Source organism: Ovis canadensis, chromosome 23 (genome assembly GCF_042477335.2).
Source record: "Ovis canadensis isolate MfBH-ARS-UI-01 breed Bighorn chromosome 23, ARS-UI_OviCan_v2, whole genome shotgun sequence".
Lineage (NCBI taxonomy): Eukaryota > Metazoa > Chordata > Mammalia > Artiodactyla > Bovidae > Ovis > Ovis canadensis.
The window spans coordinates 58,579,114-58,596,282 of record NC_091267.1 but is presented as its reverse complement, the minus strand read 5'-3'; the positions used below and the strand labels follow the sequence as shown (position 1 = coordinate 58,596,282).

General features: G+C 40.1%; 1 protein-coding gene across 1 annotated transcript in view; it reads right to left on the bottom strand.

The window, feature by feature from the left end:
* SLC14A2 (solute carrier family 14 member 2) overlaps nt 1-17,169 on the bottom strand; it is a 495,750-nt gene that overhangs the window by 466,039 nt on the left and 12,542 nt on the right. The window contains exon 2 of the mRNA XM_069569056.1: nt 16,653-16,781. The gene's annotated coding sequence lies outside the window, so the exon portion shown is untranslated. The remainder of the gene's footprint in view (nt 1-16,652; nt 16,782-17,169) is intronic.

The window sequence follows — 17,169 nt, the reverse complement described above, 5'->3', positions numbered from 1 at the left end:
GGATGAAAACAGGTAGTGATAGCACCAAGCTTTCTTCTTTCTGTCTTCCTACCTTGAATACAGATGTGATGTCTGGATGTGTATGGCTTTCTTGGGACGAAAAGGTAGAAAGTAGAAGGTGCATGTAGAAAGGGTGAAGGAACAGTCCCCCCGCCCATGGCGTTTGATGGAGCACCAGCAGCTGCCTAGCTCCAGACTCTCATTAGGAGAGAAAAATCAACTCCTGTTTACTTAAGTCACCATAACTCAGATTTTTTATTGCTTGCAATCAAAAGTAATCTCAACTATTATCGCTACTCCCATCAGCCTTTCCTAATCAATCCAGCCTGAGAGGTAGTGCATATAGTGGTTACAAACTTGGGTTCTGGAGCCACCCAGTTTCAAATCCTCGTCTGTCACTGACTAGCTACATGACCTTAGACAAGTTATCTAATTGCCAAAAGCTTCATTTTGCTCATCCATAATGTGGGAATTACACTGGTATGTGCTTCATGTACATGTTAAATGAGATAATGCACATAAAATACTTAAAATACTGGCTGGCAGATAGTCAAATAACCCTGGCTTTCCTGGTAGAGATGCTATCCTCCTTCCCCAGTACCCACTGGAGATGGAGATTTCCGAACCCTTCCTGTGTCCCACAGCTGAGCCCACTCCTCTATAGCCCCCAGAGCCCCACATCTGACTCTGAAAAGACCCACCTGCCCTGGCCTGCTCCTCATGGGCATCCATTCTGGAGCCTGAGTTGGACTTGGCTGTGATGCTATTTGGTTTCCTCTGCTGACCTGGGGCCTCATCATAGTTTACCCCTTGGTTTCTCTGAAGGAGGGACTTGAGGCAGAGAGAAGGAAAGAAGAGAGCTATGAGAGTGTTTTCCATGCCCCTGCTTCCCTGTGACCCCCTGACACTTTGCTTATTGCCATGGCAGTGGGTTCCAGGACACCACTACTCCCCATGGCAGCTGCTTGGTCTCCCTGCACTTCAAGGATGGGAAAAATAAATCCTTCAAAGAGTCCCCTTGCTCTCTGGGAACCAAGGATTATACTGAAACTTTATTATTACTTTAAATAAATGAATTACTCCCATGAGGCCAGATGAAAACATGCTCTTATTAAATTTTTTTAAAGAAGGAAAGCAACTGGAGAATAAAATCAGAGGTGCCCAAATGGATTGAAGTGGCTCCTCAGAAGCTGTCTTAATAGCAATTTGTATTTATGTTATGCTTCTCATCAAAGGAGCATTTCACAAAGGCCCTGTTTCCTCAGAGTTGCCCCATGGAGCTTGACTCCAACGCAGAAGAGCCCGAGAGTCTTGGGGGGTCTGCCAGCCTCCAAAGCCCAGCCTCAGGCTCTGACCGCTGCTGATGATCTGTCTCTGGACCTCAGGGCTGGCTTAGCTTCAGAGACCTTCTGGGAGCTGTGAGGAGGCATCTCTGTCCCCACTGGTCAGTGGGAAAGAAAGTGGCTGCCTCCCATGTAAGGACTCCTAGTGGAGACAAAACATGGCAGCCTAATCAAGGGACTGATAACATATACACACACACCATGAAAACTGTTGGGAATAAGAACCTACCTCAGCTTGAGTTTCCTTCTGACTGTCCATCTACCAAGACCCAAATTTCTGACTGTGTTTGCTTTCCCCAAGTGTTCAAACTTTTTCTTTCCTTGTTTTCTAGATGGGAGACAAGCCATATGCATACAAATAGGTTGAAAAATAAGACATCCATCATAGGTCCTCTTTCATTTGTTTTTGCTTCCACAGTGCTTGATATGTGGTAGGGGTTAGGTAAGTGTTCACCAGTGAAATAAGTGCACAGGTAAACTGATGAAAGAGAAAGGTGGATCAATTATTAATAGATGGTAAGTGGAAGTTTCTAGGTAGGCATGATCACTTCCCAGCTGCCTAGGAAGCTGGACAGAATCTCACTCCTCAGTTATAAAACCAATTAAAATGTAGACTTAACCATTTATTGAAAAATCTACTCTTTGCTTGGCACTGTTGCAGAATTTTGTTGTTGTTCAGGTGCTAAGTCATGTCCGACCCTTTGCACAATTTAATATGTTTTTAAAAGAACAGTCTTCACTGTTACCCTTCTCATGGCATCATTTCACAGATGAGGAAACAAAGGTTCCGAGGACCTGTAACTTGCTCATGGACTTGGTAAGGCCAAGGTTGGAACCCAGCTCTACCTGTTTCCAAAGCCATGCTCCTCCTCAGCGCTTCTGTGTCCCTCCACCCATGGTCTAGCTTCATCTTTCCACTGTAATGTCCACATCCTTAATTGTTCCATGGGAATTCTACACTTGAAATACTTTCTTTCTCATTTATTTAGCAAAATTCTATATTTTATTTAGAGCCCAACCCTACCCCCAAATCTTTCAATATCCAGAGTCTGCCCCAGCACAGTCATCAACCAAATACTCCATTAAGGAAGACAGAGCAGGGATCACTTAATGAGGGCTTGGATACTCTGCATAATGGCAAATACTACCCATAGTAGAGCTGTTTCTCATCCTGAACTCCCGTCCTTTGTTGACCGCCCCCCCTCACCCCCGCCCAACACACACACTCACACAGTGATTGTGAGCTCCCTGCAGTCAGAGGCCAGGGTCTAAGTTCCAGCTCCATCACTTACCACCTTTGTGACTGTAGGCTGGTCACTAAATATCTCTAAGTGTTATTTTTGTCATTTGGTAAAACGGAGATAATAATATAAAACCCACCTCATAGGGTCACTGAAAGAGTTAAACTGAAGGATAACTATAAAAGTCTTGGCACTACTGGGCTTGTAGTCAAGGTGGCCAGGATTGTCAGTGATGAGAGGGTGATGGCAGAGATGGCAGCCCTCAGGTATTCCTCATGCAGTGTAGCCTTGATGGGGTGGCTGAGGCCCTCTGTGGGACTGAGAGGGGAGGAAAGGGTTTTCAGTGATGTTAGTTGAGTATCATTAGGGAATTTAGGGGCAGACAGATGGGGAGACCATCTGCACTATTTAAGCTCCATAAGGGTCTGCTTCCCGTGTGTAGGACCAACTCTGGGGAGGTTGATCTCCAGAAGACAATATACAGTGTCAAGCAATAGGATAAAAATAGTCTAGAATATTCCAGAGATAGTGTGAAGTGCTATCCAGAAGGGCAAGGGTTTCCTTTGCAGGCCTGAGTGCCTCTGGGATAAACATCACCCTTTCCCACCTCTCCGCCCTTGCTCACAGTACCCCTCCAGCTGATGACAATCCCCATTCTCAATGACCTCACCCTCTGTCTTTGTCTATGTTAATCATAACCATCCTTACAGTCCAGGTGAAATCCTACCATTCTGTGAACTTTTTCTCACCACTGCAGTTCAAATGCCTTTGCTCTGAGTGTAATCAGAATTTTGTATCTCTCACATGTTAGTTTGTGAAAGTACAGCAACCTGGCACTAATAATCTATTGTTTACATTAAGCCTCGATTATTTTTCTGCAGTTTTTCATAGACAAAACCCAGGCCAAATACAGATCTTTGCATTCCATAACTGAGATCAGGGGAATTCCCTGGCTATCCAGTGTTCAGGACTCTTCTTTCACTGCTGAAAATCTGGGTTCAGTCCCCAGTCAGGGAACTAAGATCCTCCAAGGTACACAGCACAACGAAGAGGGGGAAAAAAAAGGGAGAGAGAGAGAGAGAGACCACATCTCTTCTGAGAAGCTGTGTCTGGGCTTCTGGCACTTACCTGCATAAAACAAAACTGAGGTCAGCACTAAGGCCATTTGGAGCTGACAATCAGTATTCAAGGTATACATTTGTTGGATAGAAAGGTAGGTAGCAACCAGCTCACCTGGCAGGGTTTTAACAATTCATACAAAAATAATCCTTTCACTTGATATAAATCAGTAAACTGAGAACCAAAGAAGGGATGTTCCTAGTCCAGAGTCACAGCCCAAACTAGTGCTTCTCTATGGGGAATGTTAAGCTTTATAAGAAAAACCAAACCAAATTATTTTACCTTCTTCCTTTTCTTCTTCATACCTTTATCTTCATGGAAGTTCTAAGCTTTGTTGTTTCATTGGGACAACAGTAAGACACATAGAATCACTTTGGATCCACTGTGGGCCTTTCAAACTGCTTGTTCTTAAGACATGGACTCTCTAGTCTCAACTTTTACATTTCACACCACCATGTTGAAATACCTACAAGCTCCCTAAACTTCCCACACAAAACTTTGCATTTCATCTGTTTGCCTCACTCCACTTGGTGAGCCTTCTCCTCCTGGGAATTTTCTTTAAGGTCATTGTCTTTACTGATTCCTCAAAACCCTGTTGGGTGTTCCTACCAAGTGCTGCCCTAGCACGCTTTGCATTTTTCCAGATTAGAGTTACCTTAGACCACTATTCAGAGTCCTTTTTGACATTGCATTGAAATATGTTTGACTCCCCCAAAGATACACCGGAGTGCGTGTTTAGATCTCACTTCTCCTGTGGTAAGGTACTTTGGGAGAACGACTCCTCTTCCTGAATTATGTTCCACATAAGGGCTACAATTTTGGTAAAATCCTATCTCCCTGGCTTCAGTGACTGATCTGCAGTGACTGATCAGCCTGTGGCCATAGGCTCTGGCTGAATTTGAACCAAAGTTCTCACAGCTGTAGCCACAACAGTTCATGGAAAACCACCTGATGCAAGATAGATCAGTCAGTGGCTTTCTCCAGGATATTTCAAACTCAAGCTGGGAAGAGGCATTTCCTTTCCTCCCTAATAATGCACTAAAGATGAGAGGTCAGCAAGGCTGGAGGCCGTGGTTCCCTCCTATGGAGAAGCACTTCTAGAATGGTGAAACCACCTGAGAGAGAATGGCATTTAGAGGAACAGAATCTTGACCACTTTTGAGCTCTTATTTTCCCAGTTAAGCTCTTGCCCTCCCAGTCAGAAGATTTGAGCAATGACCATATTTTGAGGCTGAATTGTGCCCCCTCCCAAATTCAAATGTTGAATCTCTAACTCTCAGTACCTCAGAAAGTGACTCTGTTAGATAACAGAACTTTAAAAGAGGAAATTAAGTTAATATAAAGGTGTTATGGAGGGCCCTAATCTAGTATCACTGATGTCTCTATAAGAACAAGGAAATTTGGATACACTGAGAGACACCAGGGGCTCAGAAGTACAGAAAAAAGATCACGTGAGGATACAGAGATAAAGCAGCCATCTGCAAGCTGAGAAGAGGCCCCAGAAAGAAAACCAAACTGCCGACACCTTGATCTTGGGCTTCTAACCTCCAGAACTAAATGTCTGTTAAACCACCTCATCTGTGGCACTTTGTTATGGCAGCCCTAGAAAACTCATACAGATCCCAACGTCCTCGTTTTTGTTTGAGTTGGTTCAAGATCAGTTTCTACGCCTGATGATTCAGAGTTCCAGTGCAGGCTTCCACATATTTTCAGCTTATATCTGCAATAGCTTCATAGCCTGTCCCAAGGCCTGTGACATCAGGAGGATAGACAGGCTTACCAATGGAAATGAGTCAAGTCTAAATCAGGTAAATTTAAAACCACTGTCTGAGTTTGATGAATTAATGGTTGCCTGAAATATTTTATCTGATAAACAATGCCCTTGACAGAATCCAGGAACCTAGGATTGAGCAATGACAGAACTGACATTCAGTCTGTGAGTCATAATTATCTGGATACCTCTGATTACCTAAAAGACTTGGCATTTCTTTCTAAATGGCATTTATCTCAGAGAAACTCTCCTGCAAGATAAAGCCAGTGAAGGGTCACTCAACTAGGTGGCTTGCTTTAAATATGACTGGGTGGCATTTTATTCTTATGGAATTTTCCACCTTTCAAATCATCTACATGCTTACTACCAATAGTGAGCATTTTCTAGCTCTGTTATGAATGACTTCACCTGGTAAAGATCAACATCATTCTTTTTTGTTTCATCTAATAATGTTATTGAGTTCTAAGACCACCATTTATACACCAAGTATCCACTGCATGCTGACTAGTGGTCAGAAAGCCTGACTACATAAACTTAGCTCCCAATAGAACAACTATCTTTGAATTAAGATTCAAAGCCTTAACCTGAAACAAGTGTCCGCCTTGGGGACTACCTCTTTAACCTTTAATAGCTTCACAATTTATTTACTCTTGATTTTGTGTGTGGGTTGTTTGCCTCCCGGCTCTCCTTATGCATTGCTGCCCACTCCTTTTTATTGCAAGGACACTCTCATTCTTAAAATATAGTTTCTGAATATATTTTCCTGTCCCCCACATCCCTCAATAACCCTCTTGCTTGCTTAAAAGAAAGCTAAATGTGCATAATCGAGAAAGTTCAGAAAACAGAGTTTAAAAACAATGCAAAACTTACCAAGTTATAAAGTTCTTAGTAATTGGCATTTGAGGCCTACAGAAACATAAAACTGATTTTTTAAAAGTTCTCTTTCCTCTTTTTCAAGTGCATCTTTTTCTGTGAGCTCCCTTAATATTTCACACACAACTCTGATAATCTCCTTCAACCCATCACCTCCTTCCCTTTAATGGACTCTACCACTTAAGGAAAGCTTGGCTAAGACTCAGTTCTTTATTACTTGCTTCAAGAGATCATAAGACTGAGAAAAGCTTGATTTAAGCAAATTTTATTTAAATAAATTTTATTTTTTAAAATAAATTTATTTAAATAACATTACTATCCCATCCACAAAAGTGTAGACAAAAAATACTGTTTCCTATATCTTTTTCTCGATGCTCTTTAAGTGGACACAAAATAAATTCTTGAGTTTAGCTAAATAATTTTTTTTAAACAAGTAGCGAATGAATTAGCTGACTATGAATCTAAGTGCCTTTGTCTTAATTATGCAAAAATAGGGGGAAATTACTTGTCTGTGTATCACGATCCACTCAGCTCAAAGCTCTGAGAGGACCCACTTTTTCAGGTGCTCTCACTTTTGCTATCTTCTAAAGATTGTACCTTGTTTTAATCCAGAGCATGTTGAAGTTTTACCAAAATAACGACTGAAAAATTATTTTGAGTTCAGATGTACTTGGAAAAGGCTAGATAAAGTAAATGAAGCATGGGGAGTTTTTGCTTTTTGTTTTTGTTTTCTTTAAGCAGAAAAACTTTTCAGAGACTTTAAAATGTGTGTGTAACAGGAGAATCTGCAGGGTGCCACTGGAAGAAGCACTCACAAGTTTGACCTTCTGCACCTCTTCTGTGCAAAGGATCTTTCAGCATTATTGGCCTGGGGAACATCAGCTTGATGTCTCTCACCACTTCAATGACTTACAGAATAAAGGAAACTTTAAGATATAAAATAAAAACATCTTTGCTTTTCCTTTAAAAATCTAAGCTACTACCCTAGCTGACCTTAAAACTACTATTAGTGGCATTAGATGAAGTGCTATTTCTAGTAACATTCTTTTTTTCTTAGAAAGGATCATATTTAACTTTCTTCCATCAAATGGTCAAGTATTTCACAATATAAAAAGGATCAAGTTACCAAATAATACCCAGAGATGCATGTAAGTGCCTATTGGATAGTAATGAGCATTTTATCTACACCACAGACTTGAGGTGATGGGTACACAAAATGTGGTATATACAAGCAATGAGATAGTATTCAGCCTTAAAAAGGAAGGAAATTCTAACACATGCTACAACACTGACACACCTTAAAGACATTATGCAAAGTGAAATAAGAGGCACCAAAGGACAGCTACAGTATGATTCCACTTATATAAGGTACCTTAGGTAGTCAAATTCATAGTGACAGAAAGTAGAATACTGGTTACCTGGGACTTGGGGAGGGATGGGAAATGGGGTTTTACTGTCTAATGAATACAGAGTTTTAATTTAGGATGATGAAAAGCTCAGAGATGGATTGTGGTAATGGCTGCAAAACAACATGAATATACTTGAAGCCAATGAACTGCACGCTTAAAAGTGGTCAAGCAAAAACAAAAAAAAAAAAAAAAAGAGAGAGAGAAAGAAATCAACATATCTTGCTGTGGTCCACAGAGTTTGGCCTTAGAGGGTGGAGTTGTAAGGGCAAAAAATTGTGTAAACCTAGGGTCAATATTAGTACCACAAATGAAGACTTATCTTGGTCTTGTGAATTGGTGACTTTGGTCTCTTCCATGACCTATTTCTATCTTGAAAGGCTGTTGACTCCTGGACTGTGTGGCCCTATAACCATCTGATCACCAAGTGACGGCCTGAACCCAATCCTGAGAATTTATACCACCTTAATTTTCAGGACTTAAATAAAGAATATGAAACACAGAATCAGGATGAAACAAGCAAAATGACTGAGACAATCTATTAGTCAGGAACTAGCACCATTGTCCTCTTGTGGCTTGAACTCATCCCCACCCTCACTACACTGCTTATCATGGAGTAAGCACTTAATAAATATTGGTTGAATATTGGGGGGGGGGTGGAACATGGTCAAAATGGTAAATTTCATGTTATGCATATTTTACCAGACAAAAAACAGACAGCAACTTTAGATGACCGATATATGGAAATCCCATAGATAATAAGGGTGGGACATTAAGAAAGAAAAAAGAGTAATATATTAAAGAATATCAGGTAAATCTCTATTCAGATTTTTTAAAAGCATTTTTCTTTAATACAGGAGTTTTGTGAAAGAACTCAGCAGTTTTAAAAGTGAGAGCTAAGGGGAAAAATTTTAAATCTAAGGTTTTAACATGTTACATTTTGAATGTATATGAAGACCTAATGTATATAAGCACATGGCTAAGTAATATTGTAGATATAAATTCAAAAAGTGTTTGTCCCTCTCTGCAAGTAATTTATTATCTTATAGCAAGGTATACCCATGAGTAACTCAGAGACAATAAAAACTGTCCTAACAAAGGAAAGGACACTCCCAAGCTCATTCTACGAGGCTGCCATCACCTTGATACCACAATCAGACAAAGATATCATTAAAAAAAAAATTACAGGCCAATATCACTGATAAACATAGACTCAAAAATCCTTAACAAAATACTAGCAAACCGAATCCAACAACACATTAAAGGATCATACACCATGATCAAATGAGATTAATCCCAGAGATGAAAAGATTCTTCAACATCCATAAATCAATCAATGTGATATACCATATTAGCAACCTGAAAAACTAAACCCATATGATCATCTCAGTCGATGCAGAAAAGCTTTGACAAAATTCAGCACCCATTTATGATAAAAACTCTCTAGAAAGTGGGCAGAGAAGGAAGCTACCTCGACATGATAGAGGTCATATATGACAAACACACAGCAAACATCATTCTCAGTGGTGAAAAGATGAAAGCATTTCTTCTAAGATTAGGAAAAAGACAAAGATATCCACTCTCAGCACTATTATTCAACACAGTTTTGGAAGTCTTAGCCATGGCAGTCAGAAAAGAAAAAGAAATAAAAGGAAATCCCTGGTGGCTCAGACGGTAAAGCATCTGTCTACAGTGTGGGAGACCTGGGTTCGATCCCTGGGTCGGGAAGCTCCATGGAGAAGGAAATGGCAACCCACTCCAGTACTCTTGCCTAGAAAATACCATGGATGGAATAGCCTGGTAGGCTGCAGTCCATGGGGTCGCTAAGAGTCAGACGCGACTGAGTGACTTCACTTATGTTGTAAGGGAAGTAAAACTGTCTCTGTCTGTAGATGACATGATACTAAACATAGAAAATCCTAAAGATGCTACCAGAAAACTACTAGAGCTCATCAATAAATTTGATAAAGTTGCAGAATACAAAATCAATTCACAGGGACTTCCCTGGTGGTCCAGTGGTTAAAAATCTGCCTTCCAGTGCAGGGGATGCAGGTTCAATCCCTGATGGGAGAACTAAGATCCCACATGTCACAGGGCAACTAAGCACACAGTGCAATTATTGAGCCCACATGCTCTGGAGCCACACGCAACGGCGAGAGAGAAGCCCACATGCCACAATGAGCGATCTCACATGCAGCAGCTAAGATGCAAAAGAGTCCAAAGAAAAGATTCATATACAGAAATCTCTGGCACTGCAATACACTAAAATTGAAAGAGAGTGAGAAAAATTAAGGAAATCATCCCATTCATCATGACATCAGAAAGAATAAAATATCTAGGAATAAACCTACCTAAAGAGACGAATTGGAGAAGAAAATGGCAACCCACTCCAATAGTCTTGCCTGGGAAATCTCATGGACAGAGGAGCCTGGTGGGCTAAAGTCCATGGAGTCACGAAAGAGTCAGGCATGACTCAGTGACTAAACAACAACAAAGAGGCAAAAACCTATACTCAAAAATCTGTAAGATAACTGAAGAAAGAAATCAAAGATGATGCAAACAGATAGATATACTATGTTCTAATACTGGAAGAATCAATATTGTCAAAATGACTATACTATCTAAAGCAATTGACAGATTCAGTTCAATCTTTATCAAATTACCAATAGCTTTTTTTTTTTTTTTTTACAGAATTAGAGTAAAAACTTTTTGTAATTTGTATGGAAACACAAAAGACCCAGAATGGCCAAGGCAGTCTTGAGAAAGGAAAACAGAGTGTGAGGAATCTGGCTCCCTGGCTTCAGACTATGCTACAAAGCTACAGTAATCAAAACAGTATGGTACTGGCACAAAAGAGAAATACAGATCAATGGAACAGGATAGGAAACCCAGAGATAAATCCACACATCTATGGTCACCTAATCTATGACAAAGGAGACAAGAATATACAATGGACAAAAGACAGTTTCTTCAATAAGTGGAGCTGGGGAAATATTCAGATTCCCTTAGAATCAAAAGCCCAGACTTTTGTGGGCCTTGATCAAGGATGTGGAGTTAATTGACCCAATACATTAGACTCTACATTAAACTCAAGTCAGCAATGTGTAGAAGATAGAAATTAGCACATTCTCTAACACCATACATAAAGATAAACTCAAAAAGAATTAAAAACCTAAATGTAAGGACAGATACTATAAAACTCTTAGAGGAAAACATAGGCAGAACACTCCCTGACATAAATTGCAGCAAGACATTTTTGATCTATTTCTGAGGGTAATGAAAATAAAAACAAAAATCAACAAATGGAACCTAATTATACTTAAAAGCTTTTGCACAGAAAAGGAAACAAAACAAAAAGAAAGCCCACAGAAAGGGGGAAAGAAATATTTGAAAATGAAGCAACCAACAAGGGATTAATCTCCAAAATATACAAACAACTCATTCACCTCAATATCAAAAAACTAAACAATCCAATCAAATAATGAACAGAAGACATAAATAGACATTTATCCAAAGAAGGCATACAGATAACCAAGAGGCACATGAAAATACACTCAACATTGGAAGCCCCACAGATTATTAGAGAAATAAAAATCAAAACTACAATGAGGGTTAGGGTAGGGGTAGGATGTATTGGGAGACTGGAATTGACATATACATACTACTACACACAACATAACTAGTAAGATACATAACTAGTTGTTATGCTACATAACTAGTTGTTGTGCTACGTAAGTAGTAGCACAACATAACTTGTGCTACAGTATAGCACAAGGAACTCTATTCAATATTCTGTAAGTCCTATATGGGAATAGAATCTTAAGAAAGTGCATATTTGTCTATGTATGTATAACTGACTGATTTTCTATACAATAGAAACTAACACAACACTGTAAATCAACTATACTCCAATAAAAAATTAATTATAAAAACCCACTAAGAGTGATATATGAAGTGTAAATACGGAGCTCTGGAAGCATGTGGAAAGAAAGTATTAAATCTGATTAAAAATCCATTCCCTCTTCTTCACACCTACTCTACTTCTATCCCTGAGATCCAAATCAAGCTCCACTGCCTCCGAGGAGCCATTCTTCATTGTTCCAACCCACTGTGGTCCAACTTTGTGCTTTCTCTACAACCATGCATGTTACTCACTCAGTCATGTCAGACTCTTTACAACCCCAAGGACTGTAGCCCACCAGGCTCCTCTGTCCATGGGCTTCTACAGGCAGGAATATTGGTGTGGGATGCCATTCCCTTCTTCAGGGGATCTTCCCAACTCAGGGATGGAAACTAGGTCTCCTGCATTGCAGGCAGATTCTTTACCATCTAAGCCCCCAGGGAATCCACTACAATCATACTTAAGTAACTATTCAGAGCCTTGCCCTTTTCCCTCAGTGGTTTTAGGTAGACTTTATAAAATGGCCAATATATATTTTTGTGTATTCTCACACATTCCTCCTATTTTGTTAGAGCCATCAGTTGCTTTGGAGATGACTAGAACTGTTAAAACAAGAATACAAATAAATAGAGAAAGTTAGATTTTGAGTCCCATATTGATAAAAAGTTGTTTGTTTTCAGAATCAGCCTTGGTTAAGAGAGACAGGTTTTACTAAATTCCAGAATCTTCCCTTAAGATCAGAAACCAAGCTTGGCAAACTCAGCGGCAAAACTTTACCCTAACTCTTACTGTAGATATTAGAGACAGTAGGGAAGTTTCTATTAGGTAAGATAAGAATAAAGCATTCTAGGCAAAGAGAGAAGGATTTTGTGTGGATACCACCAGGGTGAAAATATAGTCAGATTCCCTTAGAATCAAAAGCCCAGGCTTTTGTGGGCCTTGATCAAGGATGTGGCGTTAATTGACCCAACACATTAGCCTGAGTCTTCTAGAACACTCAGGCTGATGCTGCTCTGTTCCTCTACACCTAAGATGGTTGGAGAAATCGCAACTAGAGGAGCCCAAGAGCAAGCACTCTGTCTCTATATGACTTGTGCTTTGCATGAAGAGGTCCTCTGAGTTCCCATAGACTCTAATGTGGGGTGAACACGAAGATAATGAGCCCTACAACACTAGGTTAGATGAGTAGGATTTTTTTAAAAAAAAGTACAAACACTTCTTCATGGTTATACTGGTAACAATATATTTTGATGGTGTGAAGGAAGCACAGGATCCATCAAAACAAACAAACAAAAAATGACACAAAACCCAGGTGGGATTAGCCATAGTGGGCAGACACCAGTACAATGTGTTCAGGAACCAGAAAAGACCAGCCTCACTCTGTGATCAGCAGGGAAGATAACAAGCAGGTCAGTTCCCTCTCCCTCCACATGGCGTGTAAACCCTCCATGAACACATCCAACCATCTTGGGAAAGGAACATAGAGGTGCTTCTTGTGAAAAGAAATATCCCTGATTGAACATTTATGCTTCACACTCACCGAATATCTGTCCAAATTATACCTCAGATGCTATTCTAAAATGAAAAAGGTTGAATTGTATTTAATTAGAAAATTTAAATCCAATTACCACTTGATCAGATTAAGTAGAACAGTCATAGAAAAGAACTCTATTCCTCCATTCTCTGACCCATTTATCTTAGAGTATGTAAATATCCATCCTTTCTCCCCTGTTTAACACAGGAAGTTGGGGCAATGTTACACTATGTATGCCATAGGGGTTCCCTAAGTAAACACCACATGAAGAAACAAAAGGAAGAAAATATGGATTTCATTTCTTCCTTTCCTCTCTTTCCACCAAAGTCAAAATAAGTCATAAAACAGATTTCTTCAAAAATAACATAATTCACAGAGAGCCTTCTGGAAAGAGAACTGGCATTAGGAAAGTCACAGGGCTTAGTCCTTAGAATATTGGTGCTGCTGGCTATGGACAGTTTTCCTGCCAAGCTTTCTGTCAATAAGTCGAAGTAAATATCTAGCTGAACTAGTAAGTGCCCCAAAAGTAATAAGCAAAGTTTTCAGTCTTCAAAAATGTCTGACCGTCTCTTTCTTATAGAAGAAAAGCCCTACAATGGCTCATAAATGCATATTTCCCTTGGGGAACTAATATTTTTCCAAGGTCAAACTTGAGTTTTCTTAAAGATTAGCACAGCAACTTTTATGAGAAAGTCATTCTTTTTTTTTTTCTTTCCTAATCTATTACCTTGAAATTCACTTTGCTTCGAGAAGTCATTAAATATATCCACCACCACCACCCCCTACCACATTTTTTTCCCCTTATTAGAGCTTTTAGCAGGGGAAAAAAAAAAAAACAAAAAACTAGAGCAAGGGCTTCCCTGGTGGCTCAGTTTAAAGAATCCACCCTCAGTGCGGAAGACCTGGGTTCAATCCCTGGGTTGGGAAGATCCCCTGAAGGAGGGCATGGCAACCCACTCCAGTATTCTTGCCTGGAGAATTCCCATGGACAGAGGAGCCTGGAGGGTTACAGTCCATGGGGTCGCAGAGAGTCACACACGACCAAGCGACTTTCACTCACTCACACAAACTAGAGCAAGTTGTAGGCAAAGTAGAAGACAATCTTAAAAGTCAGCAAACAGCCCAGATACCTCTTAATGAGAAAGTTGACAGACTGACTGGCTTTTCCTTGCTGTATATGATGAGGTACGTGAGGCTATTAACAATAAAACTCTGCAAGAAGTATTGTAGCAAGCGGGTCAGAGACTTCCCTGGTGGTCTAAGACTCTGGGCTCCCATTGCAGGGGGCCTAGGTTCAAGCCCTAGTTGAGGAACCAGATCCCACAGGCCACAACTAATGTCCTGCATGCTGCAACAAAGATGGAGGATCCTGCATGTTGCAAGTAAGACCCAGCATAGCCAAGTAAATAACTATTTTCTTTAGAAAGACAGGTGAGTGTTGATTGTCTGTCTGAGTTCATAAATGACTAATAACGGAATTGTATTAAAGATACAGGAATTACTACAGCCATACTACCCTGAACATGTCTGATCTTGTCTGATCTCATAAGGATACAGGCAGTACTCAGTTTTTAACCTGTTACAGAGGTATACAGAAATTCATTATATTCAGTATCCCATAAAAATATCCTCGTCCTTTATGAAGACACTCAAATTTCATCCCGTTCATAAAGCCTTCCCTGACCAGACTAGCCCACACCAATAACTCCCTTCCCTGAACTCCAAGAGCATTTATTGCCTTTAGCACTCACTGGGTGTAAGCCATTAAATTTTTTTTTTTTTAAACAAACATGGTGCACTAGATAATAAAATCCTCCAGGGTAGGGATCACATTAAATTCATCTTGTCCCTAGTACCTAGCCTGGAGCCTTATCCAAAGCCCATAAGGGTTCAATAAATGTTTGTTGTTAATGATGATATGTTGTAGGCACATCTGAAACATAATCTGGATAAACACAATACAGGAAAAGTGCAAATCATCATCTAATGAACACACAAGCCAAGAAATCAATATGAGAGAGCTGTCTGAACAGCAAGTGAAAGACAAAGTAATGCCCTTCTCCTTGCCCCAACATCCAATATGGTGATGGATTATGTTACATAAAATTATTGATGAAGACCAATGTAGGCACAATGATTTCTAAACACTAGCAAGAAATATTAGATACAAAATGTAACATTACAACATAGGCAACTGCACTGAGAGGCAGAATATGGACAAATAGATTCAGTTGGTGAAGAATCTCTTTGCAGATAAGTAACTTCAAGCATAATGAAAACATGGTGCTTTCATTTCCTCCTCTATCTTTCCAGCCCAGAAACTGAGATGCCAATTCTCACAAGATATGTCAAATGAGCATCATTTGCCCCTTAAACAAAAGAACAGGAAGGCAAAGTGAGGCATTCAACCTTTGCCAAAACAAACCTAACCCTTCCAAACAAGTTATGTTCTCACAATGTGAGTCAGGTTGGGTAAATTCATACAATTCTCATTTACGGTACACAAAGAGAGTAGAACAATCTACTTACCTCTAGTTTGAATTATTGTCTTCTTTCATAGGATTTGACTTATTAACTTAGTAGTAGAAAGTTCGGGCCAAATCTGTTCCGGCAGTGAATCTTATCTTGCCTTTCTCTGCCACTCTTGTTTACCTTTTCTCTACTAACACCCTTTCTTTCATCCTGGAAGCAGAGGGACTCTTTAGGAAGAAGGCTCTGCCAATTTTTAGTTTTTTGTTTTTTGAACCTGTAGGTAACATACTCAGCAATAGCATTGGTCTAACTGACGTGAAGCAGTGAAAAACTCCATCAGACCAATGCTAATGTGCTTGGGCCCTAGGCCAAGATTTGAGGCAAAAGGGGAGCAAGTGGGGACCACAAGTTAATGTTCCTCCACTGCTCAACTTGTATGTGCTTTGTTGTTATATGGACAACTGAAATAAGATGATAATTAAACTGACTGTTTCAACAGAACATTGATAATGACATGACTCATTTTTAATAGAGTTTACTAGTTCTTTGGCTTAAATAACCAACCAACAATATCTGAACTAGAGCTCCCCACCTCATCCACTACTATGTTTTCCAGATGCCTATAAAATTTCCAATGGGTTGAAGAACTTGCAAAACAAATCGGTTATATAGACACCGATCTAATGACCTGGTTTTCTCCACTATTATTAATCTTTTGGGTGCATTAAATCCACTAGCTAAAGGAAATGAGGACTTAATTCCATGGCTAACTGATATATAGCAGTAATAATTCCTACAAACAATCCGGCTTCCTCCATATTCAAGGAAAACCAAAACCAACTCATTTCTTTGAAATAGTTGGTCTGAGGCATATTTTTGTGTAAACACAAAGTAGTCCTAAACTTAGTTATGTAAGAACCCTTCATTATAGGATACAGAGTTTTCCTTCTAGATCCCGAAGACATGGAATTAGAAACGATTCATGTACTCACAGTCATTCATGCCCTGTTGGCCCAGTGGATTGACGTGTCCAAAGTCTCTTCCTTATCTGTGGTTAGTGGGAATATTTCAATGATACGTACTCGTGTCCAGAAATACCCAAGAAGAAAACTGGAACAGGCCTAAATAGAAGTACAGAGGAAGTCTTTTAAGCATAGTTGTTTCTTAGGATGATGGAACGTGCTGTCACTTCAGTGACGTTTGACTTTTTGTGACCCTACAGACTGTAGACTGCCAAGCCCCTCCGTCCAGGGGATTCCCCAGGCAAGACTACTGTAGTGGGCTGCCATGCCCTCCTCCAGGCGATCTTCCTGACTCAGGGATTGAACCTACGTCTCTTATGTCTCCAGCATTGGCAGGCAGATTCTTTACCACTAGCACCACCTGGGAGGCCCATGATGATGCAGGCAGCTTGCAAAATGGTGAGTTGGGCAATGGCTGGAGCAGCACAAGGAAACACTATGGGACAGAAAGTGGGAACCTCCACTAGATGGAGCTAGCATACACCTA